Genomic DNA, 26784 nt, shown 5'->3' with positions numbered 1-26784 from the left:
CCCTCCTCACACAGACCGTGGAAAAGCCCCCGAGTGGGAGGGCTCTCTCTTCCTCCCAGGAGCTCTTGGACGCACAGACAGAGCGCGGGGAGCCGCCGCCTGCAAACACGGCTCCAGGCAGGACTCCACTCCGCAGGAGCCGCAGAGCAGAGGAGATGGGGGCAGCTTAGCTCCTGTGCAGAGACCTGAGCTGTTGTTGCTGCGGACGCTGTCTTTTCTGTTCTCGGGGTAGGAGTGAATGTTGAGTTGCCCTTAGAAATGAAGCAGAGCACTTCAACGGCACGGGTGTGTGTGCGTGCGCCCTGGTGATTCTGGGAGACAGATCGAACCTGGGCTAAAAGAGAGGGGGCTTAGCCCTCTTCCATTTGCTAGTTCAGAGTTGTACAACCCATCTGTATCTGCTAGGCGGCGCAGTCGTCGTGCACAAAGAACGCTTTGAAAAGCGTCAAAAGCAAGTCATTCCGAGTTGGTCGTTTGTGTTTTCCGTTCAGACGCGAAATGCTGACATGATCTCTCGGCTCCTCGGTTGTCATTTCTGTTCCGTAAAGGAATCACAGCACGCGTCGCCTTCCAGCACGCTGGGTCGGGACACGATGCCGAGGATCGGAGAGTGCGGTGTCTTCCTCGTTAGTATAGTGGCAAGTATCCCCGCCTGTCACGCGGGAGACCAGGGTTCGGTTCCCTGACGGGGAGTAGAAAGTTACACCAAAGCAAACGCAGGAAAGTGCATTTCAAGCAGAGACCAGGAGGGACTTGTTTACACCGAGAGTGGTCGGAGAATGGAACAATGCGCCCAGCCCTGTTGCTGGAGCCGATTCTTGATGAGATCTTGGGCTCACTGGATACTAATCTTTCTGTTGTTCTTGCAGGTCCTGCGCTGCTTTTGAGCCGACAGAGCTCGTCCTGGTCTGTCAGCACAGCCCAATTGCAAATGATCGGCTCCGCGTACAGAAGGAACGTGCGTTTGGTACAAGAGTGCATGAAGGCACCGGAAATACATTGGGAACAAATGACCGGTCGCTCAAGACCTCTGTGAAGTACAGGAGCGTGCAACAAGAGGCTGTTTCCGCCCGGTCTCGAACCGGGGACCTTTCGCGTGTTAGGCGAACGTGATAGCCGCTACACTACGGAAACCTGCAGGGATTGCTGCTGGTGTCTCGCTTGCGTTTCGGGCTGAGAAAGGGAAGCGTCACTTTAGGCAGGGGGCGCTGGAGAGAGGAACAAAGGGCGCGATGAAACAAAATGCTGAAACCCGGGATCGAACCAGGGACCTTTAGATCTTCAGTCTAACGCTCTCCCAACTGAGCTATTTCGGCAGTGCACAGAGCCCACAGCCACCTGCTCCAGCCTTCCTGTGTTGCGGCATGAGCGCACCAAGAGGAGCGGGAGAGTGTTGCAGGAACGTCACTCAGAAGGAAAGCCACCCAGCTGCGCCCTCTGAGCTCTGTCCAGCGCATTTTCCTCGCATGGACTCCTGCCTGCGACGGGCAGGAAACAATTAGCAAGAACAGAACAGCACCCCATGGGTGTCTCATGACCACACCTTAGGTTGTGACACGTGCAGGTGTGAGGGGTTGCCGGGCTACTCTGGAGCAGAGCTTGGGCGGAGGGGGGGCGGGAAAGCAGACAAAGAGGTGACACCTCAAGGTCTGCACGATCACAGCTCTCCGCCGCCCCAGGCTTCCGCTCGATAAGCTACTGGACACACCCGCCCCTCCTCACACAGACCGTGGAAAAGCCCCCGAGTGGGAGGGCTCTCTCTTCCTCCCAGGAGCTCTTGGAAACGACGCACAGACAGAGCGCGGGGAGCTGCCGCCTGCAAACACGGCTCCAGGCAGGACTCCACTCCGCAGGAGCCGCAGAGCAGAGGAGATGGGGGCAGCTTAGTTCCTGTGCAGAGACCTGAGCTGTTGTTGCTGCGGACGCTGTCTTTTCTGTTCTCGGGGTAGGAGTGAATGTTGAGTTGCCCTTAGAAATGAAGCAGAGCACTTCAACGGCACGGGTGTGTGTGTGTGCGTGCGCCCTGGTGATTCTGGGAGACAGATCGAACCTGGGCTAAAAGAGAGGGGGCTTAGCCCTCTTCCATTTGCTAGTTCAGAGTTGTACAACCCATTTGTATCTGCTAGGCGGCGCAGTCGTCGTGCACAAAGAACGCTTTGAAAAGCGTCAAAAGCAAGTCATTCTGAGTTGGTCGTTTGTGTTTTCCGTTCAGACGCGAAATGCTGAAATGATCTCTCGGCTCCTCGGTTGTCATTTCTGCTCCGTAAAGAAATCACAGCACGCGTCGCCTTCCAGCACGCTGGGTCGGGACACGATGCCGGGGATCGAAGGGTGTGATGTCTTCCTCGTTAGTATAGTGGCAAGTATCCCCGCCTGTCACGCGGGAGACCGGGGTTCGATTCCCCGACGGGGAGTAGAAAGCTTTTCTTTTACCTCCTTAGAGAAAGGACTGCCTTTCACTTCTCTGTTTTCTTTCACAGCGTCGTGCACCTTTTCATTGCTCTCGCTTTCAGAGCCTCCGCACGGCACACGACTCGACATCAGAAAGCACATTGAAGTGAAAGCAGGAAGCGCTGCGACATGCACTGTGCAGATCCAGCCACACTAAGAGGTGAGTGGGTCTGTTCGATGCACAAAGAACGCTTTGATAAGCGTCAAAGGCAAGTCATTCCGAGTTGGTCGTTTGTGTTTTCTGTTCAGACGCGAAATGCTGAAATGATCTCTCGGCTCCTCGGTTGTCATTTCTGCTCCGTAAAGAAATCACAGCACGCGTCGGCTTCCAGCACGGTGGGTCGGGACACGATGCCGGGGGTCGGAGAGAGCGATGTCTTCCTCGTTAGTATAGTGGTGATTATCCCCACCTGTCACGCGGGAGACTGGGGTACATCAGGACGCGCATTGGAGTGAAAGCAGGATGCGCTGCGACATGCACTGTGCAGATCCCGCCACACTAAGAGGTGAGTGGGTCTGTGCGATCACAGCGCTAGGCGAATCCCCAATCCCCTTTTGTGCGTGGCGACAAAAGAAGCCGGTCTGTTTCCGCCCAGTTTCGAACCAGGGACTTTTCGCGTGTGAGGCAAATGTGATAACCACTACACTACGGAAACGGTAGCAAACCCTTCCCAGCGGCCCAGTGCTGAGCTTCGCCAATGCGATTCAGCTGCTTCCAGTGCCTTTATTGGAGTGCGCTGATGGACCGTGCTCTCTCTCCAGAGACCAGCACGCCTGTCATGGACGGAGCAGGAAAGGCGGCGCCACATTCTACAGCCCTCTCCACGCAATCGACGAAATCGGGCTACTGAAGTGGAGAAAATCGCCTCTCCAGAAAGTGCAAATATCATCTTGGAGAGTATAAATCCTATTGCCGAAGGTCAGCCCTGTCTACCAGAGTAACCCTCCCACCTCCTGCAGCGATGATCAGCTCGTCTCACACGCGAGAAGTCTTCGGTTGGAAACAAGCGCCCCCTCTTCTCGCGCGTTTTGCACGTTCGAGTGGTTTTAATGCGGCTCCTTCGTACACGGTGCTGATCTTTTGGAAAGCAGGAGGCAAAACTGACACGTTCCCATACCGGGAGTCAAACCCGGGCCGCCTGGGTGAAAACCAGGAATCCTAACCACTAGACCATATGGGAGCACACAACCCCGCTGTTCCGGGCATCATGCAAGCAAACTACATAAATATGAGAAAACACGCAAGAGAGTTGTCACTCAGAGTGTCGAAGGGTCGATGTATACTGGGGCTCAGTTGAAATGCAACGTCAGGACTTTTCCGAATTAGGTCACACGAAGAGAGCACAGCCTTTTCCGCCCTACCATGTGTGTATCGGTAACTCGCTGTGATCGTATAATGGTCAGTACTTTGCGTTGTGGCCGCAACAACCCCGGTTCGAATCCGGGTCACGGCAGAATAGGGGCGTCTGCTTTTACTACTTGCGCGAATGAAGGCAAAAAAAAGCCAATCGATGTGAACGAACGGCGCTTTACAGAGGAGTACTGCCTGACTGGATCGTTGATGAACGACAGAGGCCACTCCGACCTCTTCTCGGTTTTCTTCAACGACTTACTAAGGATCTTCTTCACATTCGCCCATGCAGGGGAAGCCAGTTACACCAAAGCAAACGCAGGAAAGTGCATTTCAAGCAGAGACCAGGAGGGACTTGTTTACACCGAGAGTGGTCGGAGAATGGAACAATGCGCCCAGCCCTGTTGCTGGAGCCGATTCTTGATGAGATCTTGGGCTCACTGGATGCTAATCTTTCTGTTGTTCTTGCAGGTCCTGCGCTGCTTTTGAGCCGACAGAGCTCGTCCTGGTCTGTCGGCACAGCCCAATTGCAAATGATCGGCTCCGCGTACAGAAGGAACGTGCGTTTGGTACAAGAGTGCATGAAGGCACCGGAAATACATTGGGAACAAATGACCGGTCGCTCAAGACCTCTGTGAAGTACAGGAGCGTGCAACAAGAGGCTGTTTCCGCCCGGTCTCGGACCGGGGACCTTTCGCGTGTTAGGCGAACGTGATAGCCGCTACACTACGGAAACCTGCAGGGACCGCTGCTGGTGTCTCGCTTGCGTTTCGGGCTGAGAATGGGAAGCGTCACTTTAGGCAGGGGGCGCTGGAAAGAGGAACAAAGGGCGCGATGAAACAAAATGCCGAAACCCGGGATCGAACCAGGGACCTTTAGATCTTCAGTCTAACGCTCTCCCAACTGAGCTATTTCGGCAGTGCACAGAGCCCACAGCCACCTGCTCCAGCGGCATGAGCGCACCAAGAGGAGCGGGAGAGTGTTGCAGGAACGTCACTCAGAAGGAAAGCCACCCAGCTGCGCCCTCTGAGCTCTGTCCAGCGCATCTTCCTCGCATGGACTCCTGCCTGCGACGGGCAGGAAACAATTAGCAAGAACAGAACAGCACCCCATGGGTGTCTCATGACCACACCTTAGGTTGTGACACGTGCAGGTGTGAGGGGTTGCCGGGCTACTCTGGAGCAGAGCTTGGGCGGAGGGGGGGCGGGAAAGCAGACAAAGAGGTGACACCTCAAGGTCTGCATGATCACAGCTCTCCGCCGCCCCAGGCTTCCGCTCGATAAGCTACTGGACACACCCGCCCCTCCTCACACAGACCGTGGAAAAGCCCCCGAGTGGGAGGGCTCTCTCTTCCTCCCAGGAGCTCTTGGACACGACGCACAGACAGAGCGCGGGGAGCTGCCGCCTGCAAACACGGCTCCAGGCAGGACTCCACTCCGCAGGAGCCGCAGAGCAGAGGAGATGGGGGCAGCTTAGTTCCTGTGCAGAGACCTGAGCTGTTGTTGCTGCGGACGCTGTCTTTTCTGTTCTCGGGGTAGGAGTGAATGTTGAGTTGCCCTTAGAAATGAAGCAGAGCACTTCAACGGCACGGGTGTGTGTGTGTGCGTGCGCCCTGGTGATTCTGGGAGACAGATCGAACCTGGGCTAAAAGAGAGGGGGCTTAGCCCTCTTCCATTTGCTAGTTCAGAGTTGTACAACCCATTTGTATCTGCTAGGCGGCGCAGTCGTCGTGCACAAAGAACGCTTTGAAAAGCGTCAAAAGCAAGTCATTCTGAGTTGGTCGTTTGTGTTTTCCGTTCAGACGCGAAATGCTGAAATGATCTCTCGGCTCCTCGGTTGTCATTTCTGCTCCGTAAAGAAATCACAGCACGCGTCGCCTTCCAGCACGCTGGGTCGGGACACGATGCCGGGGATCGAAGGATGTGATGTCTTCCTCGTTAGTATAGTGGCAAGTATCCCCGCCTGTCACGTGGGAGACCGGGGTTCGATTCCCCGACGGGGAGTAGAAAGCTTTTCTTTTACCTCCTTAGAGAAAGGACTGCCTTTCACTTCTCTGTTTTCTTTCACAGCGTCGTGCACCTTTTCATTGCTCTCGCTTTCAGAGCCTCCGCACGGCACACGACTCGACATCAGAAAGCACATTGAAGTGAAAGCAGGAAGCGCTGCGACATGCACTGTGCAGATCCAGCCACACTAAGAGGTGAGTGGGTCTGTTCGATGCACAAAGAACGCTTTGATAAGCGTCAAAGGCAAGTCATTCCGAGTTGGTCGTTTGTGTTTTCTGTTCAGACGCGAAATGCTGAAATGATCTCTCGGCTCCTCGGTTGTCATTTCTGCTCCGTAAAGAAATCACAGCACGCGTCGGCTTCCAGCACGGTGGGTCGGGACACGATGCCGGGGGTCGGAGAGAGCGATGTCTTCCTCGTTAGTATAGTGGTGATTATCCCCACCTGTCACGCGGGAGACTGGGGTACATCAGGACGCGCATTGGAGTGAAAGCAGGATGCGCTGCGACATGCACTGTGCAGATCCCGCCACACTAAGAGGTGAGTGGGTCTGTGCGATCACAGCGCTAGGCGAATCCCCAATCCCCTTTTGTGCGTGGCGACAAAAGAAGCCGGTCTGTTTCCGCCCAGTTTCGAACCATTGACTTTTCGCGTGGGAGGCAAACGTGATAACCACTACACTACGGAAACGGTAACAAACCCTTCCCAGCGGCCCAGTGCTGAGCTTCGCCAATGCGATTCAGCTGCTTCCAGTGCCTTTATTGGAGTGCGCTGATGGACCGTGCTCTCTCTCCAGAGACCAGCACGCCTGTCATGGACGGAGCAGGAAAAGCGGCGCCACATTCTACAGCCCTCTCCACGCAATCGACGAAATCGGGCTACTGAAGTGGAGAAAATCGCCTCTCCAGAAAGTGCAAATATCATCTTGGAGAGTATAAATCCTATTGCCGAAGGTCAGCCCTGTCTACCAGAGTAACCCTCCCACCTCCTGCAGCGATGATCAGCTCGTCTCACACGCGAGAAGTCTTCGGTTGGAAACAAGCGCCCCCTCTTCTCGCGCGTTTTGCACGTTCGAGTGGTTTTAATGCGGCTCCTTCGTACACGGTGCTGATCTTTTGGAAAGCAGGAGGCAAAACTGACACGTTCCCATACCGGGAGTCAAACCCGGGCTGCCTGGGTGAAAACCAGGAATCCTAACCGCTAGACCATATGGGAGCACACAACCCCGCTGTTCCGGGCATCATGCAAGCAAACTACATAAATATGAGAAAACACGCAAGAGAGTTGTCACTCAGAGTGTCGAAGGGTCGATGTATACTGGGGCTCAGTTGAAATGCAACGTCAGGACTTTTCCGAATTAGGTCACACGAAGAGAGCACAGCCTTTTCCGCCCTACCATGTGTGTATCGGTAACTCGCCGTGATCGTATAGTGGTCAGTACTTTGCGTTGTGGCCGCAACAACCCCGGTTCGAATCCGGGTCACGGCAGAATAGGGGCGTCTACTTTTACTACTTGCGCGAATGAAGGCAAAAGAAAGCCAATCGATGTGAACGAACGGCGCTTTACAGAGGAGTACTGCCTGACTGGATCGTTGATGAACGACAGAGGCCACTCCGACCTCTTCTCGGTTTTCTTCAACGACTTACTAAGGATCTTCTTCACATTCGCCCATGCAGGGGAAGCCAGTTACACCAAAGCAAACGCAGGAAAGTGCATTTCAAGCAGAGACCAGGAGGGACTTGTTTACACCGAGAGTGGTCGGAGAATGGAACAATGCGCCCAGCCCTGTTGCTGGAGCCGATTCTTGATGAGATCTTGCGCTCACTGGATACTAATCTTTCTGTTGTTCTTGCAGGTCCTGCGCTGCTTTTGAGCCGACAGAGCTCGTCCTGGTCTGTCGGCACAGCCCAATTGCAAATGATCGGCTCCGCGTAGAGAAGGAACGTGCGTTTGGTACAAGAGTGCATGAAGGCACCGGAAATACATTGGGAACAAATGACCGGTCGCTCAAGACCTCTGTGAAGTACAGGAGCGTGCAACAAGAGGCTGTTTCCGCCCGGTCTCGAACCGGGGACCTTTCGCGTGTTAGGCGAACGTGATAGCCGCTACACTACGGAAACCTGCAGGGACCGCTGCTGGTGTCTCGCTTGCGTTTCGGGCTGAGAAAGGGAAGCGTCACTTTAGGCAGGGGGCGCTGGAGAGAGGAACAAAGGGCGCGATGAAACAAAATGCCGAAACCCGGGATCGAACCAGGGACCTTTAGATCTTCAGTCTAACGCTCTCCCAACTGAGCTATTTCGGCAGTGCACAGAGCCCACAGCCACCTGCTCCAGCCTTCCTGTGTTGCGGCATGAGCGCACCAAGAGGAGCGGGAGAGTGTTGCAGGAACGTCACTCAGAAGGAAAGCCACCCAGCTGCGCCCTCTGAGCTCTGTCCAGCGCATCTTCCTCGCATGGACTCCTGCCTGCGACGGGCAGGAAACAATTAGCAAGAACAGAACAGCACCCCATGGGTGTCTCATGACCACACCTTAGGTTGTGACACGTGCAGGTGTGAGGGGTTGCCGGGCTACTCTGGAGCAGAGCTTGGGCGGAGGGGTGGCGGGAAAGCAGACAAAGAGGTGACACCTCAAGGTCTGCACGATCACAGCTCTCCGCCGCCCCAGGCTTCCGCTCGATAAGCTACTGGACACACCCGCCCCTCCTCACACAGACCGTGGAAAAGCCCCCGAGTGGGAGGGCTCTCTCTTCCACCCAGGAGCTCTTGGACACGACGCACAGACAGAGCGCGGGGAGCCGCCGCCTGCAAACACGGCTCCAGGCAGGACTCCACTCCGCAGGAGCCGCAGAGCAGAGGAGATGGGGGCAGCTTAGTTCCTGTGCAGAGACCTGAGCTGTTGTTGCTGCGGACGCTGTCTTTTCTGTTCTCGGGGTAGGAGTGAATGTTGAGTTGCCCTTAGAAATGAAGCAGAGCACTTCAACGGCACGGGTGTGTGTGTGTGCGTGCGCCCTGGTGATTCTGGGAGACAGATCGAACCTGGGCTAAAAGAGAGGGGGCTTAGCCCTCTTCCATTTGCTAGTTCAGAGTTGTACAACCCATTTGTATCTGCTAGGCGGCGCAGTCGTCGTGCACAAAGAACGCTTTGAAAAGCGTCAAAAGCAAGTCATTCCGAGTTGGTCGTTTGTGTTTTCCGTTCAGACGCGAAATGCTGCAATGATCTCTCGGCTCCTCGGTTGTCATTTCTGCTCCGTAAAGGAATCACAGCACGCGTCGCCTTCCAGCACGCTGGGTCGGGACACGATGCCGGGGATCGAAGGGTGTGATGTCTTCCTCGTTAGTATAGTGGCGAGTATCCTTGCCTGTCACGCGTGAGACCGGGTTTCGATTCCCCGACGGGGAGTAGAAAGCTTTTCTTTTACCTCCTTAGAGAAAGGACTGCCTTTCACTTCTCTGTTTTCTTTCACAGCGTCGTGCACCTTTTCATTGCTCTCGCTTTCAGAGCCTCCGCACGGCACACGACTCGACATCAGAAAGCACATTGAAGTGAAAGCAGGAAGCGCTGCGACATGCACTGTGCAGATCCCGCCACACTAAGAGGTGAGTGGGTCTGTTCGATGCACAAAGAACGCTTTGATAAGCGTCAAAGGCAAGTCATTCCGAGTTGGTCGTTTGTGTTTTCTGTTCAGACGCGAAATGCTGAAATGATCTCTCGGCTCCTCGGTTGTCATTTCTGCTCCGTAAAGGAATCACAGCACGCGTCGGCTTCCAGCACGGTGGGTCGGGAAACGATGCCGGGGGTCGGAGAGAGCGATGTCTTCCTCGTTAGTATAGTGGTGATTATCCCCACCTGTCACGCGGGAGACTGGGGTACATCAGGACGCGCATTGGAGTGAAAGCAGGATGCGCTGCGACATGCACTGTGCAGATCCCGCCACACTAAGAGGTGAGTGGGTCTGTGCGATCACAGCGCTAGGCGAATCCCCAATCCCCTTTTGTGCGTGGCGACAAAAGAAGCCGGTCTGTTTCCGCCCAGTTTCGAACCAGGGACTTTTCGCGTGGGAGGCAAACGTGATAACCACTACACTACGGAAACGGTAGCAAACCCTTCCCAGCGGCCCAGTGCTGAGCTTCGCCAATGCGATTCAGCTGCTTCCAGTGCCTTTATTGGAGTGCGCTGATGGACCGTGCTCTCTCTCCAGAGACCAGCACGCCTGTCATGGACGGAGCAGGAAAAGCGGCGCCACATTCTACAGCCCTCTCCACGCAATCGACGAAATCGGGCTACTGAAGTGGAGAAAATCGCCTCTCCAGAAAGTGCAAATATCATCTTGGAGAGTATAAATCCTATTGCCGAAGGTCAGCCCTGTCTACCAGAGTAACCCTCCCACCTCCTGCAGCGATGATCAGCTCGTCTCACACGCGAGAAGTCTTCGGTTGGAAACAAGCGCCCCCTCTTCTCGCGCGTTTTGCACGTTCGAGTGGTTTTAATGCGGCTCCTTCGTACACGGTGCTGATCTTTTGGAAAGCAGGAGGCAAAACTGACACGTTCCCATACCGGGAGTCAAACCCGGGCTGCCTGGGTGAAAACCAGGAATCCTAACCGCTAGACCATATGGGAGCACACAACCCCGCTGTTCCGGGCATCATGCAAGCAAACTACATAAATATGAGAAAACACGCAAGAGAGTTGTCACTCAGAGTGTCGAAGGGTCGATGTATACTGGGGCTCAGTTGAAATGCAACGTCAGGACTTTTCCGAATTAGGTCACACGAAGAGAGCACAGCCTTTTCCGCCCTACCATGTGTGTATCGGTAACTCGCCGTGATCGTATAGTGGTCAGTACTTTGCGTTGTGGCCGCAACAACCCCGGTTCGAATCCGGGTCACGGCAGAATAGGGGCGTCTACTTTTACTACTTGCGCGAATGAAGGCAAAAGAAAGCCAATCGATGTGAACGAACGGCGCTTTACAGAGGAGTACTGCCTGACTGGATCGTTGATGAACGACAGAGGCCACTCCGACCTCTTCTCGGTTTTCTTCAACGACTTACTAAGGATCTTCTTCACATTCGCCCATGCAGGGGAAGCCAGTTACACCAAAGCAAACGCAGGAAAGTGCATTTCAAGCAGAGACCAGGAGGGACTTGTTTACACCGAGAGTGGTCGGAGAATGGAACAATGCGCCCAGCCCTGTTGCTGGAGCCGATTCTTGATGAGATCTTGCGCTCACTGGATACTAATCTTTCTGTTGTTCTTGCAGGTCCTGCGCTGCTTTTGAGCCGACAGAGCTCGTCCTGGTCTGTCGGCACAGCCCAATTGCAAATGATCGGCTCCGCGTAGAGAAGGAACGTGCGTTTGGTACAAGAGTGCATGAAGGCACCGGAAATACATTGGGAACAAATGACCGGTCGCTCAAGACCTCTGTGAAGTACAGGAGCGTGCAACAAGAGGCTGTTTCCGCCCGGTCTCGAACCGGGGACCTTTCGCGTGTTAGGCGAACGTGATAGCCGCTACACTACGGAAACCTGCAGGGACCGCTGCTGGTGTCTCGCTTGCGTTTCGGGCTGAGAAAGGGAAGCGTCACTTTAGGCAGGGGGCGCTGGAGAGAGGAACAAAGGGCGCGATGAAACAAAATGCCGAAACCCGGGATCGAACCAGGGACCTTTAGATCTTCAGTCTAACGCTCTCCCAACTGAGCTATTTCGGCAGTGCACAGAGCCCACAGCCACCTGCTCCAGCCTTCCTGTGTTGCGGCATGAGCGCACCAAGAGGAGCGGGAGAGTGTTGCAGGAACGTCACTCAGAAGGAAAGCCACCCAGCTGCGCCCTCTGAGCTCTGTCCAGCGCATCTTCCTCGCATGGACTCCTGCCTGCGACGGGCAGGAAACAATTAGCAAGAACAGAACAGCACCCCATGGGTGTCTCATGACCACACCTTAGGTTGTGACACGTGCAGGTGTGAGGGGTTGCCGGGCTACTCTGGAGCAGAGCTTGGGCGGAGGGGTGGCGGGAAAGCAGACAAAGAGGTGACACCTCAAGGTCTGCACGATCACAGCTCTCCGCCGCCCCAGGCTTCCGCTCGATAAGCTACTGGACACACCCGCCCCTCCTCACACAGACCGTGGAAAAGCCCCCGAGTGGGAGGGCTCTCTCTTCCACCCAGGAGCTCTTGGACACGACGCACAGACAGAGCGCGGGGAGCCGCCGCCTGCAAACACGGCTCCAGGCAGGACTCCACTCCGCAGGAGCCGCAGAGCAGAGGAGATGGGGGCAGCTTAGTTCCTGTGCAGAGACCTGAGCTGTTGTTGCTGCGGACGCTGTCTTTTCTGTTCTCGGGGTAGGAGTGAATGTTGAGTTGCCCTTAGAAATGAAGCAGAGCACTTCAACGGCACGGGTGTGTGTGTGTGCGTGCGCCCTGGTGATTCTGGGAGACAGATCGAACCTGGGCTAAAAGAGAGGGGGCTTAGCCCTCTTCCATTTGCTAGTTCAGAGTTGTACAACCCATTTGTATCTGCTAGGCGGCGCAGTCGTCGTGCACAAAGAACGCTTTGAAAAGCGTCAAAAGCAAGTCATTCCGAGTTGGTCGTTTGTGTTTTCCGTTCAGACGCGAAATGCTGCAATGATCTCTCGGCTCCTCGGTTGTCATTTCTGCTCCGTAAAGGAATCACAGCACGCGTCGCCTTCCAGCACGCTGGGTCGGGACACGATGCCGGGGATCGAAGGGTGTGATGTCTTCCTCGTTAGTATAGTGGCGAGTATCCTTGCCTGTCACGCGTGAGACCGGGTTTCGATTCCCCGACGGGGAGTAGAAAGCTTTTCTTTTACCTCCTTAGAGAAAGGACTGCCTTTCACTTCTCTGTTTTCTTTCACAGCGTCGTGCACCTTTTCATTGCTCTCGCTTTCAGAGCCTCCGCACGGCACACGACTCGACATCAGAAAGCACATTGAAGTGAAAGCAGGAAGCGCTGCGACATGCACTGTGCAGATCCCGCCACACTAAGAGGTGAGTGGGTCTGTTCGATGCACAAAGAACGCTTTGATAAGCGTCAAAGGCAAGTCATTCCGAGTTGGTCGTTTGTGTTTTCTGTTCAGACGCGAAATGCTGAAATGATCTCTCGGCTCCTCGGTTGTCATTTCTGCTCCGTAAAGGAATCACAGCACGCGTCGGCTTCCAGCACGGTGGGTCGGGAAACGATGCCGGGGGTCGGAGAGAGCGATGTCTTCCTCGTTAGTATAGTGGTGATTATCCCCACCTGTCACGCGGGAGACTGGGGTACATCAGGACGCGCATTGGAGTGAAAGCAGGATGCGCTGCGACATGCACTGTGCAGATCCCGCCACACTAAGAGGTGAGTGGGTCTGTGCGATCACAGCGCTAGGCGAATCCCCAATCCCCTTTTGTGCGTGGCGACAAAAGAAGCCGGTCTGTTTCCGCCCAGTTTCGAACCAGGGACTTTTCGCGTGGGAGGCAAACGTGATAACCACTACACTACGGAAACGGTAGCAAACCCTTCCCAGCGGCCCAGTGCTGAGCTTCGCCAATGCGATTCAGCTGCTTCCAGTGCCTTTATTGGAGTGCGCTGATGGACCGTGCTCTCTCTCCAGAGACCAGCACGCCTGTCATGGACGGAGCAGGAAAAGCGGCGCCACATTCTACAGCCCTCTCCACGCAATCGACGAAATCGGGCTACTGAAGTGGAGAAAATCGCCTCTCCAGAAAGTGCAAATATCATCTTGGAGAGTATAAATCCTATTGCCGAAGGTCAGCCCTGTCTACCAGAGTAACCCTCCCACCTCCTGCAGCGATGATCAGCTCGTCTCACACGCGAGAAGTCTTCGGTTGGAAACAAGCGCCCCCTCTTCTCGCGCGTTTTGCACGTTCGAGTGGTTTTAATGCGGCTCCTTCGTACACGGTGCTGATCTTTTGGAAAGCAGGAGGCAAAACTGACACGTTCCCATACCGGGAGTCAAACCCGGGCCGCCTGGGTGAAAACCAGGAATCCTAACCGCTAGACCATATGGGAGCACACAACCCCGCTGTTCCGGGCATCATGCAAGCAAACTACATAAATATGAGAAAACACGCAAGAGAGTTGTCACTCAGAGTGTCGAAGGGTCGATGTATACTGGGGCTCAGTTGAAATGCAACGTCAGGACTTTTCCGAATTAGGTCACACGAAGAGAGCACAGCCTTTTCCGCCCTACCATGTGTGTATCGGTAACTCGCTGTGATCGTATAATGGTCAGTACTTTGCGTTGTGGCCGCAACAACCCCGGTTCGAATCCGGGTCACGGCAGAATAGGGGCGTCTGCTTTTACTACTTGCGCGAATGAAGGCAAAAAAAAGCCAATCGATGTGAACGAACGGCGCTTTACAGAGGAGTACTGCCTGACTGGATCGTTGATGAACGACAGAGGCCACTCCGACCTCTTCTCGGTTTTCTTCAACGACTTACTAAGGATCTTCTTCACATTCGCCCATGCAGGGGAAGCCAGTTACACCAAAGCAAACGCAGGAAAGTGCATTTCAAGCAGAGACCAGGAGGGACTTGTTTACACCGAGAGTGGTCGGAGAATGGAACAATGCGCCCAGCCCTGTTGCTGGAGCCGATTCTTGATGAGATCTTGGGCTCACTGGATGCTAATCTTTCTGTTGTTCTTGCAGGTCCTGCGCTGCTTTTGAGCCGACAGAGCTCGTCCTGGTCTGTCGGCACAGCCCAATTGCAAATGATCGGCTCCGCGTACAGAAGGAACGTGCGTTTGGTACAAGAGTGCATGAAGGCACCGGAAATACATTGGGAACAAATGACCGGTCGCTCAAGACCTCTGTGAAGTACAGGAGCGTGCAACAAGAGGCTGTTTCCGCCCGGTCTCGGACCGGGGACCTTTCGCGTGTTAGGCGAACGTGATAGCCGCTACACTACGGAAACCTGCAGGGACCGCTGCTGGTGTCTCGCTTGCGTTTCGGGCTGAGAATGGGAAGCGTCACTTTAGGCAGGGGGCGCTGGAAAGAGGAACAAAGGGCGCGATGAAACAAAATGCCGAAACCCGGGATAGAACCAGGGACCTTTAGATCTTCAGTCTAACGCTCTCCCAACTGAGCTATTTCAGCAGTGCACAGAGCCCACAGCCACCTGCTCCAGCGGCATGAGCGCACCAAGAGGAGCGGGAGAGTGTTGCAGGAACGTCACTCAGAAGGAAAGCCACCCAGCTGCGCCCTCTGAGCTCTGTCCAGCGCATCTTCCTCGCATGGACTCCTGCCTGCGACGGGCAGGAAACAATTAGCAAGAACAGAACAGCACCCCATGGGTGTCTCATGACCACACCTTAGGTTGTGACACGTGCAGGTGTGAGGGGTTGCCGGGCTACTCTGGAGCAGAGCTTGGGCGGAGGGGGGGCGGGAAAGCAGACAAAGAGGTGACACCTCAAGGTCTGCACGATCACAGCTCTCCGCCGCCCCAGGCTTCCGCTCGATAAGCTACTGGACACACCCGCCCCTCCTCACACAGACCGTGGAAAAGCCCCCGAGTGGGAGGGCTCTCTCTTCCTCCCAGGAGCTCTTGGACACGACGCACAGACAGAGCGCGGGGAGCCGCCGCCTGCAAACATGGCTCCAGGCAGGACTCCACTCCGCAGGAGCCGCAGAGCAGAGGAGATGGGGGCAGCTTAGTTCCTGTGCAGAGACCTGAGCTGTTGTTGCTGCGGACGCTGTCTTTTCTGTTCTCGGGGTAGGAGTGAATGTTGAGTTGCCCTTAGAAATGAAGCAGAGCACTTCAACGGCACGGGTGTGTGTGTGTGCGTGCGCCCTGGTGATTCTGGGAGACAGATCGAACCTGGGCTAAAAGAGAGGGGGCTTAGCCCTCTTCCATTTGCTAGTTCAGAGTTGTACAACCCATTTGTATCTGCTAGGCGGCGCAGTCGTCGTGCACAAAGAACGCTTTGAAAAGCGTCAAAAGCAAGTCATTCCGAGTAGGTCGTTTGTGTTTTCCGTTCAGACGCGAAATGCTGAAATGATCTCTCGGCTCCTCGGTTGTCATTTCTGCTCCGTAAAGAAATCACAGCACGCGTCGCCTTCCAGCACGCTGGGTCGGGACACGATGCCGGGGATCGAAGGGTGTGATGTCTTCCTCGTTAGTATAGTGGCAAGTATCCCCGCCTGTCACGCGGGAGACCGGGGTTCGATTCCCCGACGGGGAGTAGAAAGCTTTTCTTTTACCTCCTTAGAGAAAGGACTGCCTTTCACTTCTCTGTTTTCTTTCACAGCGTCGTGCACCTTTTCATTGCTGTCGCTTTCAGAGCCTCCGCACGGCACACGACTCGACATCAGAAAGCACATTGAAGTGAAAGCAGGAAGCGCTGCGACATGCACTGTGCAGATCCAGCCACACTAAGAGGTGAGTGGGTCTGTTCGATGCACAAAGAACGCTTTGATAAGCGTCAAAGGCAAGTCATTCCGAGTTGGTCGTTTGTGTTTTCTGTTCAGACGCGAAATGCTGAAATGATCTCTCGGCTCCTCGGTTGTCATTTCTGCTCCGTAAAGAAATCACAGCACGCGTCGGCTTCCAGCACGGTGGGTCGGGACACGATGCCGGGGGTCGGAGAGAGCGATGTCTTCCTCGTTAGTATAGTGGTGATTATCCCCACCTGTCACGCGGGAGACTGGGGTACATCAGGACGCGCATTGGAGTGAAAGCAGGATGCGCTGCGACATGCACTGTGCAGATCCCGCCACACTTAGAGGTGAGTGGGTCTGTGCGATCACAGCGCTAGGCGAATCCCCAATCCCCTTTTGTGCGTGGCGACAAAAGAAGCCGGTCTGTTTCCGCCCAGTTTCGAACCAGGGACTTTTCGCGTGTGAGGCAAACGTGATAACCACTACACTACGGAAACGGTAGCAAACCCTTCCCAGCGGCCCAGTGCTGAGCTTCGCCAATGCGATTCAGCTGCTTCCAGTGCCTTTATTGGAGTGCACTGATGGACCGTGCTCTCTCTCCAGAGACCAGCACGCCTGTCATGGACGGAGCAGGAAAAGCGGCGCCACATTCTACAGCCCTCTCCACGCAATCGACGAAATCGGGCTACTGAAGTGGAGAAAATCGCCTCTCCAGAAAGTGCAAATATCATCTTGGAGAGTATAAATCCTATTGCCGAAGGTCAGCCCTGTCTACCAGAGTAACCCTCCCACCTCCTGCAGCGATGATCAGCTCGTCTCACACGCGAGAAGTCTTCGGTTGGAAACAAGCGCCCCCTCTTCTCGCGCGTTTTGCACGTTCGAGTGGTTTTAATGCGGCTCCTTCGTACACGGTGCTGATCTTTTGGAAAGCAGGAGGCAAAACTGACACGTTCCCATACCGGGAGTCAAACCCGGGCCGCCTGGGTGAAAACCAGGAATCCTAACCGCTAGACCATATGGGAGCACACAACCCCGCTGTTCCGGGCATCATGCAAGCAAACTACATAAATATGAGAAAACACGCAAGAGAGTTGTCACTCAGAGTGTCGAAGGGTCGATGTATACTGGGGCTCAGTTGAAATGCAACGTCAGGACTTTTCCGAATTAGGTCACACGAAGAGAGCACAGCCTTTTCCGCCCTACCATGTGTGTATCGGTAACTCGCCGTGATCGTATAGTGGTCAGTACTTTGCGTTGTGGCCGCAACAACCCCGGTTCGAATCCGGGTCACGGCAGAATAGGGGCGTCTGCTTTTACTACTTGCGCGAATGAAGGCAAAAAAAAGCCAATGGATGTGAACGAACGGCGCTTTACAGAGGAGTACTGCCTGACTGGATCGTTGATGAACGACAGAGGCCACTCCGACCTCTTCTCGGTTTTCTTCAACGACTTACTAAGGATCTTCTTCACATTCGCCCATGCAGGGGAAGCCAGTTACACCAAAGCAAACGCAGGAAAGTGCATTTCAAGCAGAGACCAGGAGGGACTTGTTTACACCGAGAGTGGTCGGAGAATGGAACAATGCGCCCAGCCCTGTTGCTGGAGCCGATTCTTGATGAGATCTTGGGCTCACTGGATGCTAATCTTTCTGTTGTTCTTGCAGGTCCTGCGCTGCTTTTGAGCCGACAGAGCTCGTCCTGGTCTGTCGGCACAGCCCAATTGCAAATGATCGGCTCTGCGTACAGAAGGAACGTGCGTTTGGTACAAGAGTGCATGAAGGCACCGGAAATACATTGGGAACAAATGACCGGTCGCTCAAGACCTCTGTGAAGTACAGGAGCGTGCAACAAGAGGCTGTTTCCGCCCGGTCTCGAACCGGGGACCTTTCGCGTGTTAGGCGAACGTGATAGCCGCTACACTACGGAAACCTGCAGGAACCGCTGCTGGTGTCTCGCTTGCGTTTCGGGCTGAGAAAGGGAAGCGTCACTTTAGGCAGGGGGCGCTGGAGAGAGGAACAAAGGGCGCGATGAAACAAAATGCCGAAACCCGGGATCGAACCAGGGACCTTTAGATCTTCAGTCTAACGCTCTCCCAACTGAGCTATTTCGGCAGTGCACAGAGCCCACAGCCACCTGCTCCAGCCTTCCTGTATTGCGGCATGAGCGCACCAAGAGGAGCTGGAGAGTGTTGCAGGAACGTCACTCAGAAGGAAAGCCACCCAGCTGCGCCCTCTGAGCTCTGTCCAGAGCATCTTCCTCGCATGGACTCCTGCCTGCGACGGGCAGGAAACAATTAGCAAGAACAGAACAGCACCCCATGGGTGTCTCATGACCACACCTTAGGTTGTGACACGTGCAGGTGTGAGGGGTTGCCGGGCTACTCTGGAGCAGAGCTTGGGCGGAGGGGGGGCGGGAAAGCAGACAAAGAGGTGACACCTCAAGGTCTGCACGATCACAGCTCTCCGCCGCCCCAGGCTTCCGCTCGATAAGCTACTGGACACACCCGCCCCTCCTCACACAGACCGTGGAAAAGCCCCCGAGTGGGAGGGCTCTCTCTTCCTCCCAGGAGCTCTTGGACACGACGCACAGACAGAGCGCGGGGAGCCGCCGCCTGCAAACATGGCTCCAGGCAGGACTCCACTCCGCAGGAGCCGCAGAGCAGAGGAGATGGGGGCAGCTTAGTTCCTGTGCAGAGACCTGAGCTGTTGTTGCTGCGGACGCTGTCTTTTCTGTTCTCGGGGTAGGAGTGAATGTTGAGTTGCCCTTAGAAATGAAGCAGAGCACTTCAACGGCACGGGTGTGTGTGTGTGCGTGCGCCCTGGTGATTCTGGGAGACAGATTGAACCTGGGCTAAAAGAGAGGGGGCTTAGCCCTCTTCCATTTGCTAGTTCAGAGTTGTACAACCCATTTGTATCTGCTAGGCGGCGCAGTCGTCGTGCACAAAGAACGCTTTGAAAAGCGTCAAAAGCAAGTCATTCCGAGTTGGTCGTTTGTGTTTTCCGTTCAGACGCGAAATGCTGAAATGATCTCTCGGCTCCTCGGTTGTCATTTCTGCTCCGTAAAGAAATCACAGCACGCGTCGCCTTCCAGCACGCTGGGTCGGGACACGATGCCGGGGATCGAAGGGTGTGATGTCTTCCTCGTTAGTATAGTGGCAAGTATCCCCGCCTGTCACGCGGGAGACCGGGGTTCGATTCCCCGACGGGGAGTAGAAAGCTTTTCTTTTACCTCCTTAGAGAAAGGACTGCCTTTCACTTCTCTGTTTTCTTTCACAGCGTCGTGCACCTTTTCATTGCTCTCGCTTTCAGAGCCTCCGCACGGCACACGACTCGACATCAGAAAGCACATTGAAGTGAAAGCAGGAAGCGCTGCGACATGCACTGTGCAGATCCAGCCACACTAAGAGGTGAGTGGGTCTGTTCGATGCACAAAGAACGCTTTGATAAGCGTCAAAGGCAAGTCATTCCGAGTTGGTCGTTTGTGTTTTCTGTTCAGACGCGAAATGCTGAAATGATCTCTCGGCTCCTCGGTTGTCATTTCTGCTCCGTAAAGAAATCACAGCACGCGTCGGCTTCCAGCACGGTGGGTCGGGACACGATGCCGGGGGTCGGAGAGAGCGATGTCTTCCTCGTTAGTATAGTGGTGATTATCCCCACCTGTCACGCGGGAGACTGGGGTACATCAGGACGCGCATTGGAGTGAAAGCAGGATGCGCTGCGACATGCACTGTGCAGATCCCGCCACACTTAGAGGTGAGTGGGTCTGTGCGATCACAGCGCTAGGCGAATCCCCAATCCCCTTTTGTGCGTGGCGACAAAAGAAGCCGGTCTGTTTCCGCCCAGTTTCGAACCAGGGACTTTTCGCGTGTGAGGCAAACGTGATAACCACTACACTACGGAAACGGTAGCAAACCCTTCCCAGCGGCCCAGTGCTGAGCTTCGCCAATGCGATTCAGCTGCTTCCAGTGCCTTTATTGGAGTGCGCTGATGGACCGTGCTCTCTCTCCAGAGACCAGCACGCCTGTCATGGACGGAGCAGGAAAAGCGGCGCCACATTCTACAGCCCTCTCCACGCAATCGACGAAATCGGGCTACTGAAGTGGAGAAAATCGCCTCTCCAGAAAGTGCAAATATCATCTTGGAGAGTATAAATCCTATTGCCGAAGGTCAGCCCTGTCTACCAGAGTAACCCTCCCACCTCCTGCAGCGATGATCAGCTCGTCTCACACGCGAGAAGTCTTCGGTTGGAAACAAGCGCCCCCTCTTCTCGCGCGATTTGCACGTTCGAGTGGTTTTAATGCGGCTCCTTCGTACACGGTGCTGATCTTTTGGAAAGCAGGAGGCAAAACTGACAGGTTCCCATACCGGGAGTCGATCCCAGGCCGCCCGGGTGAAAACCAGAAATCCTAACCGCTAGACCATATGGGAGCACACACCCCTGCTGTTCCGGGCATCATGCAAGCAAACTACATAAATATGAGAAAACGCGCAAGAGAGTTGTCACTCAGAGTGTCGAAGGGTCGATGTATACTGGGGCTCAGTTGAAATGCAACGTCAGGACTTTTCCGAATTAGATCACACGAAGAGAGCACAGCCTTTTCCGCCCTGCCACGTGGGTATCGGTAACTCGCCGTGATCGTATAGTGGTCAGTACTTTGCGTTGTGGCCGCAACAACCCCGGTTCGAATCCGGGTCACGGCAGAATAGGGGCGTCTGCTTTGACTACTTGCGCGAATGAAGGCAAAAAAAAGCCAATCGATGTGAACGAACGGCGCTTTACAGAGGAGTACTGCCTGACTGGATCGTTGATGAACGACAGAGGCCACTCTGACCTCTTCTCGGTTTTCTTCAATGACTTACTAAGGATCTTCTTCACATTCGCCCATGCAGGGGAAGCCAGTTACACCAAAGCAAACGCAGGAAAGTGCATTTCAAGCAGAGACCAGGAGGGACTTGTTTACACCGAGAGTGGTCGGAGAATGGAACAATGCGCCCAGCCCTGTTGCTGGAGCCGATTCTTGATGAGATCTTGGGCTCACTAAGAGGCCCCCGCTGGATGCTAATCTTTCTGTTGTTGTTGCAGGTCCTGCGCTGCTTTTGAGCCGACAGAGCTCGTCCTGGTCTGTCGGCACAGCCCAATTGCAAATGATCGGCTCCGCGTACAGAAGGAACGTGCGTTTGGTACAAGAGTGCATGAAGGCACCGGAAATACATTGGGAACAAATGACCGGTCGCTCAAGACCTCTGTGAAGTACAGGAGCGTGCAAAAAGAGGCTGTTTCCACCCGGTCTCGAACCGGGGACCTTTCGCGTGTGAGGCGAACGAGATAGCCGCTACACTACGGAAACCTGCAAGGACCGCTGCTGGTGTCTCGCTTGCGTTTCGGGCTGAGAAAGGGAAGCGTCACTTTAGGCAGGGGGCGCTGGAGAGAGGAACAAAGGGCGCGATGAAACAAAATGCCGAAACCCGGGATCAAACCAGGGACTTTTAGATCTTCAGTCTAACGCTCTCCCAACTGACCTATTTCGGCAGTGCGCAGAGCCCACAGCCACCTGCTCCAGCCTTCCTGTGTTGCGGCATGAGCGCACCAAGAGGAGCGGGAGAGTGTTGCAGGAACGTCACTCAGAAGGAAAGCCACCCAGCTGTGCCCTCTGAGCTCTGTCCAGCGCATCTTCCTCGCATGGACTCCTGCCTGCGAGGGGCAGGAAACAATTAGCAAGAACAGAGCAGCACCCCATGGGTGTCTCATGACCACACCTTAGGTTGTGACACGTGCAGGTGTGAGGGGTTGCCGGGCTACTCTGGAGCAGAGCTTGGGAGGAGGGGGGGCGGGAAAGCAGACAAAGAGGTGACACCTCAAGGTCTGCACGATCACAGCTCTCCGCCGCCCCAGGCTTCCGCTCGATAAGCTACTGGACACACCCGCCCCTCCTCACACAGACCGTGGAAAAGCCCCCGAGTGGGAGGGCTCTCTCTTCCTCCCAGGAGCTCTTGGACGCACAGACAGAGCGCGGGGAGCCGCCGCCTGCAAACACGGCTCCAGGCAGGACTCCACTCCGCAGGAGCCGCAGAGCAGAGGAGATGGGGGCAGCTTAGCTCCTGTGCAGAGACCTGAGCTGTTGTTGCTGCGGACGCTGTCTTTTCTGTTCTCGGGGTAGGAGTGAATGTTGAGTTGCCCTTAGAAATGAAGCAGAGCACTTCAACGGCACGGGTGTGTGTGTGTGCGTGCGCCCTGGTGATTCTGGGAGACAGATCGAACCTGGGCTAAAAGAGAGGGGGCTTAGCCCTCTTCCATTTGCTAGTTCAGAGTTGTACAACCCATCTGTATCTGCTAGGCGGCGCAGTCGTCGTGCACAAAGAACGCTTTGAAAAGCGTCAAAAGCAAGTCATTCCGAGTTGGTCGTTTGTGTTTTCCGTTCAGACGCGAAATGCTGACATGATCTCTCGGCTCCTCGGTTGTCATTTCTGTTCCGTAAAGGAATCACAGCACGCGTCGCCTTCCAGCACGCTGGGTCGGGACACGATGCCGAGGATCGGAGAGTGCGGTGTCTTCCTCGTTAGTATAGTGGCAAGTATCCCCGCCTGTCACGCGGGAGACCAGGGTTCGATTCCCTGACGGGGAGTAGAAAGCTTTTCTTTTACCTCCTTAGAGAAAGGACTGCCTTTCACTTCTCTGTTTTCTTTCACAGCGCCGTGCACCTTTTCATTGCTCTCGCTTTCAGAGCCTCCGCACGGCACACGACTCGACATCAGGAAGCACATTGAAGTGAAAGCAGGAAGCGCTGCGACATGCACTGTGCAGATCCCGCCACACTAAGAGGTGAGTGGGTCTGTTCGATGCACAAAGAACGCTTTGAAAGCATCAAAGGCAAATCATTCCGAGTTGGTCGTTTGTGTTTTCTGTTCAGACGCGAAATGCTGAAATGATCTCTCGGCTCCTCGGTTGTCATTTCTGCTCCGTAAAGGAATCACAGCAGGCGTCGGCTTCCAGCACGGTGGGTCGGGACACGATGCCGGGGGTCGGAGAGAGCGATGTCTTCCTCGTTAGTATAGTGGTGATTATCCGCACCTGTCACGCGGGAGACTGGGGTACATCAGGACGCGCATTGAAGTGAAAGCAGGATGCGCTGCGACATGCACTGTGCAGATCCCGCCACACTAAGAGGTGAGTGGGTCTGTTCGATCACTGCGCTAGGCGAATCCCCAATCCCCTTTTGTGCGTGCCGACAAAGGAAGCCGGTCTGTTTCCGCCCGGTTTCGAACCGGGGACCTTTCGCGTGTGAGGCGAACGTGATAACCACTACACTACGGAAACGGTGGCAATCCCTGCCCAGCGGCCCAGCGCTGAGCTTCGCCAATGCGATTCAGCTGCTTCCAGTGCCTTTATTGGAGTGCGCTGATGGACCGTGCTCTCTCTCCAGAGACCAGCACGCCTGTCATGGACGGAGCAGGAAAGGCGGCGCCACATTCTACAGCCCTCTCCACGCAATCGACGAAATCGGGCTACTGAAGTGGAGAAAATCGCCTCTCCAGAAAGTGCAAATATCATCTTGGAGAGTATAAATCCTATTGCCGAAGGTCAGCCCTGTCTACCAGAGTAACCCTCCCACCTCCTGCAGGGATGATCAGCTCGTCTCACACGCGAGAAGTCTTCGGTTGGAAACAAGCGCCCCCTCTTCTCGCGCGATTTGCACGTTCGAGTGGTTTTAATGCGGCTCCTTCGTACACGGTGCTGATCTTTTGGAAAGCAGGAGGCAAAACTGACAGGTTCCCATACCGGGAGTCGATCCCAGGCCGCCCGGGTGAAAACCAGAAATCCTAACCGCTAGACCATATGGGAGCACACACCCCTGCTGTTCCGGGCATCATGCAAGCAAACTACATAAATATGAGAAAACGCGCAAGAGAGTTGTCACTCAGAGTGTCGAAGGGTCGATGTATACTGGGGCTCAGTTGAAATGCAACGTCAGGACTTTTCCGAATTAGATCACACGAAGAGAGCACAGCCTTTTCCGCCCTGCCACGTGGGTATCGGTAACTCGCCGTGATTGTATAGTGGTCAGTACTTTGCGTTGTGGCCGCAACAACCCCGGTTCGAATCCGGGTCACGGCAGAATAGGGGCGTCTGCTTTGACTACTTGCGCGAATGAAGGCAAAAAAAAGCCAATCGATGTGAACGAACGGCGCTTTACAGAGGAGTACTGCCTGACTGGATCGTTGATGAACGACAGAGGCCACTCTGACCTCTTCTCGGTTTTCTTCAATGACTTACTAAGGATCTTCTTCACATTCGCCCATGCAGGGGAAGCCAGTTACACCAAAGCAAACGCAGGAAAGTGCATTTCAAGCAGAGACCAGGAGGGACTTGTTTACACCGAGAGTGGTCGGAGAATGGAACAATGCGCCCAGCCCTGTTGCTGGAGCCGATTCTTGATGAGATCTTGGGCTCACTAAGAGGCCCCCGCTGGATGCTAATCTTTCTGTTGTTGTTGCAGGTCCTGCGCTGCTTTTGAGCCGACAGAGCTCGTCCTGGTCTGTCGGCACAGCCCAATTGCAAATGATCGGCTCCGCGTACAGAAGGAACGTGCGTTTGGTACAAGAGTGCATGAAGGCACCGGAAATACATTGGGAACAAATGACCGGTCGCTCAAGACCTCTGTGAAGTACAGGAGCGTGCAAAAAGAGGCTGTTTCCACCCGGTCTCGAACCGGGGACCTTTCGCGTGTGAGGCGAACGAGATAGCCGCTACACTACGGAAACCTGCAAGGACCGCTGCTGGTGTCTCGCTTGCGTTTCGGGCTGAGAAAGGGAAGCGTCACTTTAGGCAGGGGGCGCTGGAGAGAGGAACAAAGGGCGCGATGAAACAAAATGCCGAAACCCGGGATCAAACCAGGGACTTTTAGATCTTCAGTCTAACGCTCTCCCAACTGACCTATTTCGGCAGTGCGCAGAGCCCACAGCCACCTGCTCCAGCCTTCCTGTGTTGCGGCATGAGCGCACCAAGAGGAGCGGGAGAGTGTTGCAGGAACGTCACTCAGAAGGAAAGCCACCCAGCTGTGCCCTCTGAGCTCTGTCCAGCGCATCTTCCTCGCATGGACTCCTGCCTGCGAGGGGCAGGAAACAATTAGCAAGAACAGAGCAGCACCCCATGGGTGTCTCATGACCACACCTTAGGTTGTGACACGTGCAGGTGTGAGGGGTTGCCGGGCTACTCTGGAGCAGAGCTTGGGAGGAGGGGGGGCGGGAAAGCAGACAAAGAGGTGACACCTCAAGGTCTGCACGATCACAGCTCTCCGCCGCCCCAGGCTTCCGCTCGATAAGCTACTGGACACACCCGCCCCTCCTCACACAGACCGTGGAAAAGCCCCCGAGTGGGAGGGCTCTCTCTTCCTCCCAGGAGCTCTTGGACGCACAGACAGAGCGCGGGGAGCCGCCGCCTGCAAACACGGCTCCAGGCAGGACTCCACTCCGCAGGAGCCGCAGAGCAGAGGAGATGGGGGCAGCTTAGCTCCTGTGCAGAGACCTGAGCTGTTGTTGCTGCGGACGCTGTCTTTTCTGTTCTCGGGGTAGGAGTGAATGTTGAGTTGCCCTTAGAAATGAAGCAGAGCACTTCAACGGCACGGGTGTGTGTGTGTGCGTGCGCCCTGGTGATTCTGGGAGACAGATCGAACCTGGGCTAAAAGAGAGGGGGCTTAGCCCTCTTCCATTTGCTAGTTCAGAGTTGTACAACCCATCTGTATCTGCTAGGCGGCGCAGTCGTCGTGCACAAAGAACGCTTTGAAAAGCGTCAAAAGCAAGTCATTCCGAGTTGGTCGTTTGTGTTTTCCGTTCAGACGCGAAATGCTGACATGATCTCTCGGCTCCTCGGTTGTCATTTCTGTTCCGTAAAGGAATCACAGCACGCGTCGCCTTCCAGCACGCTGGGTCGGGACACGATGCCGAGGATCGGAGAGTGCGGTGTCTTCCTCGTTAGTATAGTGGCAAGTATCCCCGCCTGTCACGCGGGAGACCAGGGTTCGATTCCCTGACGGGGAGTAGAAAGCTTTTCTTTTACCTCCTTAGAGAAAGGACTGCCTTTCACTTCTCTGTTTTCTTTCACAGCGCCGTGCACCTTTTCATTGCTCTCGCTTTCAGAGCCTCCGCACGGCACACGACTCGACATCAGGAAGCACATTGAAGTGAAAGCAGGAAGCGCTGCGACATGCACTGTGCAGATCCCGCCACACTAAGAGGTGAGTGGGTCTGTTCGATGCACAAAGAACGCTTTGAAAGCATCAAAGGCAAATCATTCCGAGTTGGTCGTTTGTCATTTCTGCTCCGTAAAGGAATCACAGCAGGCGTCGGCTTCCAGCACGGTGGGTCGGGACACGATGCCGGGGGTCGGAGAGAGCGATGTCTTCCTCGTTAGTATAGTGGTGATTATCCGCACCTGTCACGCGGGAGACTGGGGTACATCAGGACGCGCATTGAAGTGAAAGCAGGATGCGCTGCGACATGCACTGTGCAGATCCCGCCACACTAAGAGGTGAGTGGGTCTGTTCGATCACTGCGCTAGGCGAATCCCCAATCCCCTTTTGTGCGTGCCG

The 26784-nt window shown here is 55.0% G+C and overlaps 8 non-coding genes across 8 annotated transcripts; all 8 read right to left on the bottom strand.

Moving 5' to 3' along the window:
• Positions 1 to 3560: 3560 nt before the first annotated feature.
• trnae-uuc (transfer RNA glutamic acid (anticodon UUC)) lies at positions 3561 to 3632 on the bottom strand. Its single transcript has one exon. It is a non-coding gene; the product is annotated as a tRNA-Glu (tRNA).
• A 1015-nt stretch (positions 3633 to 4647) lies between these two features.
• On the bottom strand, positions 4648 to 4720 carry trnaf-gaa (transfer RNA phenylalanine (anticodon GAA)). Its single transcript has one exon. It is a non-coding gene; the product is annotated as a tRNA-Phe (tRNA).
• Positions 4721 to 8038: 3318 nt separating this feature from the next.
• On the bottom strand, positions 8039 to 8111 carry trnaf-gaa (transfer RNA phenylalanine (anticodon GAA)). Its single transcript has one exon. It is a non-coding gene; the product is annotated as a tRNA-Phe (tRNA).
• A 1718-nt stretch (positions 8112 to 9829) lies between these two features.
• On the bottom strand, positions 9830 to 9902 carry trnag-ccc (transfer RNA glycine (anticodon CCC)). The gene has a single exon. It is a non-coding gene; the product is annotated as a tRNA-Gly (tRNA).
• A 1540-nt stretch (positions 9903 to 11442) lies between these two features.
• Positions 11443 to 11515, bottom strand: trnaf-gaa (transfer RNA phenylalanine (anticodon GAA)). The gene has a single exon. It is a non-coding gene; the product is annotated as a tRNA-Phe (tRNA).
• A 1718-nt stretch (positions 11516 to 13233) lies between these two features.
• trnag-ccc (transfer RNA glycine (anticodon CCC)) lies at positions 13234 to 13306 on the bottom strand. The gene has a single exon. It is a non-coding gene; the product is annotated as a tRNA-Gly (tRNA).
• Positions 13307 to 18237: 4931 nt separating this feature from the next.
• Positions 18238 to 18310, bottom strand: trnaf-gaa (transfer RNA phenylalanine (anticodon GAA)). Its single transcript has one exon. It is a non-coding gene; the product is annotated as a tRNA-Phe (tRNA).
• A 5130-nt stretch (positions 18311 to 23440) lies between these two features.
• Positions 23441 to 23513, bottom strand: trnav-cac (transfer RNA valine (anticodon CAC)). Its single transcript has one exon. It is a non-coding gene; the product is annotated as a tRNA-Val (tRNA).
• Between the last annotated feature and the right edge of the window lie 3271 nt (positions 23514 to 26784).

This window comes from Atractosteus spatula (assembly GCF_055471065.1).
Source record: "Atractosteus spatula isolate fAtrSpa1 chromosome 10 unlocalized genomic scaffold, fAtrSpa1.hap1 SUPER_10_unloc_8, whole genome shotgun sequence".
Classification (NCBI taxonomy): domain Eukaryota; kingdom Metazoa; phylum Chordata; class Actinopteri; order Semionotiformes; family Lepisosteidae; genus Atractosteus; species Atractosteus spatula.
The sequence above is the reverse complement of the archived record's forward strand: the minus strand, read 5'-3'. Positions and strand labels throughout refer to the sequence as shown.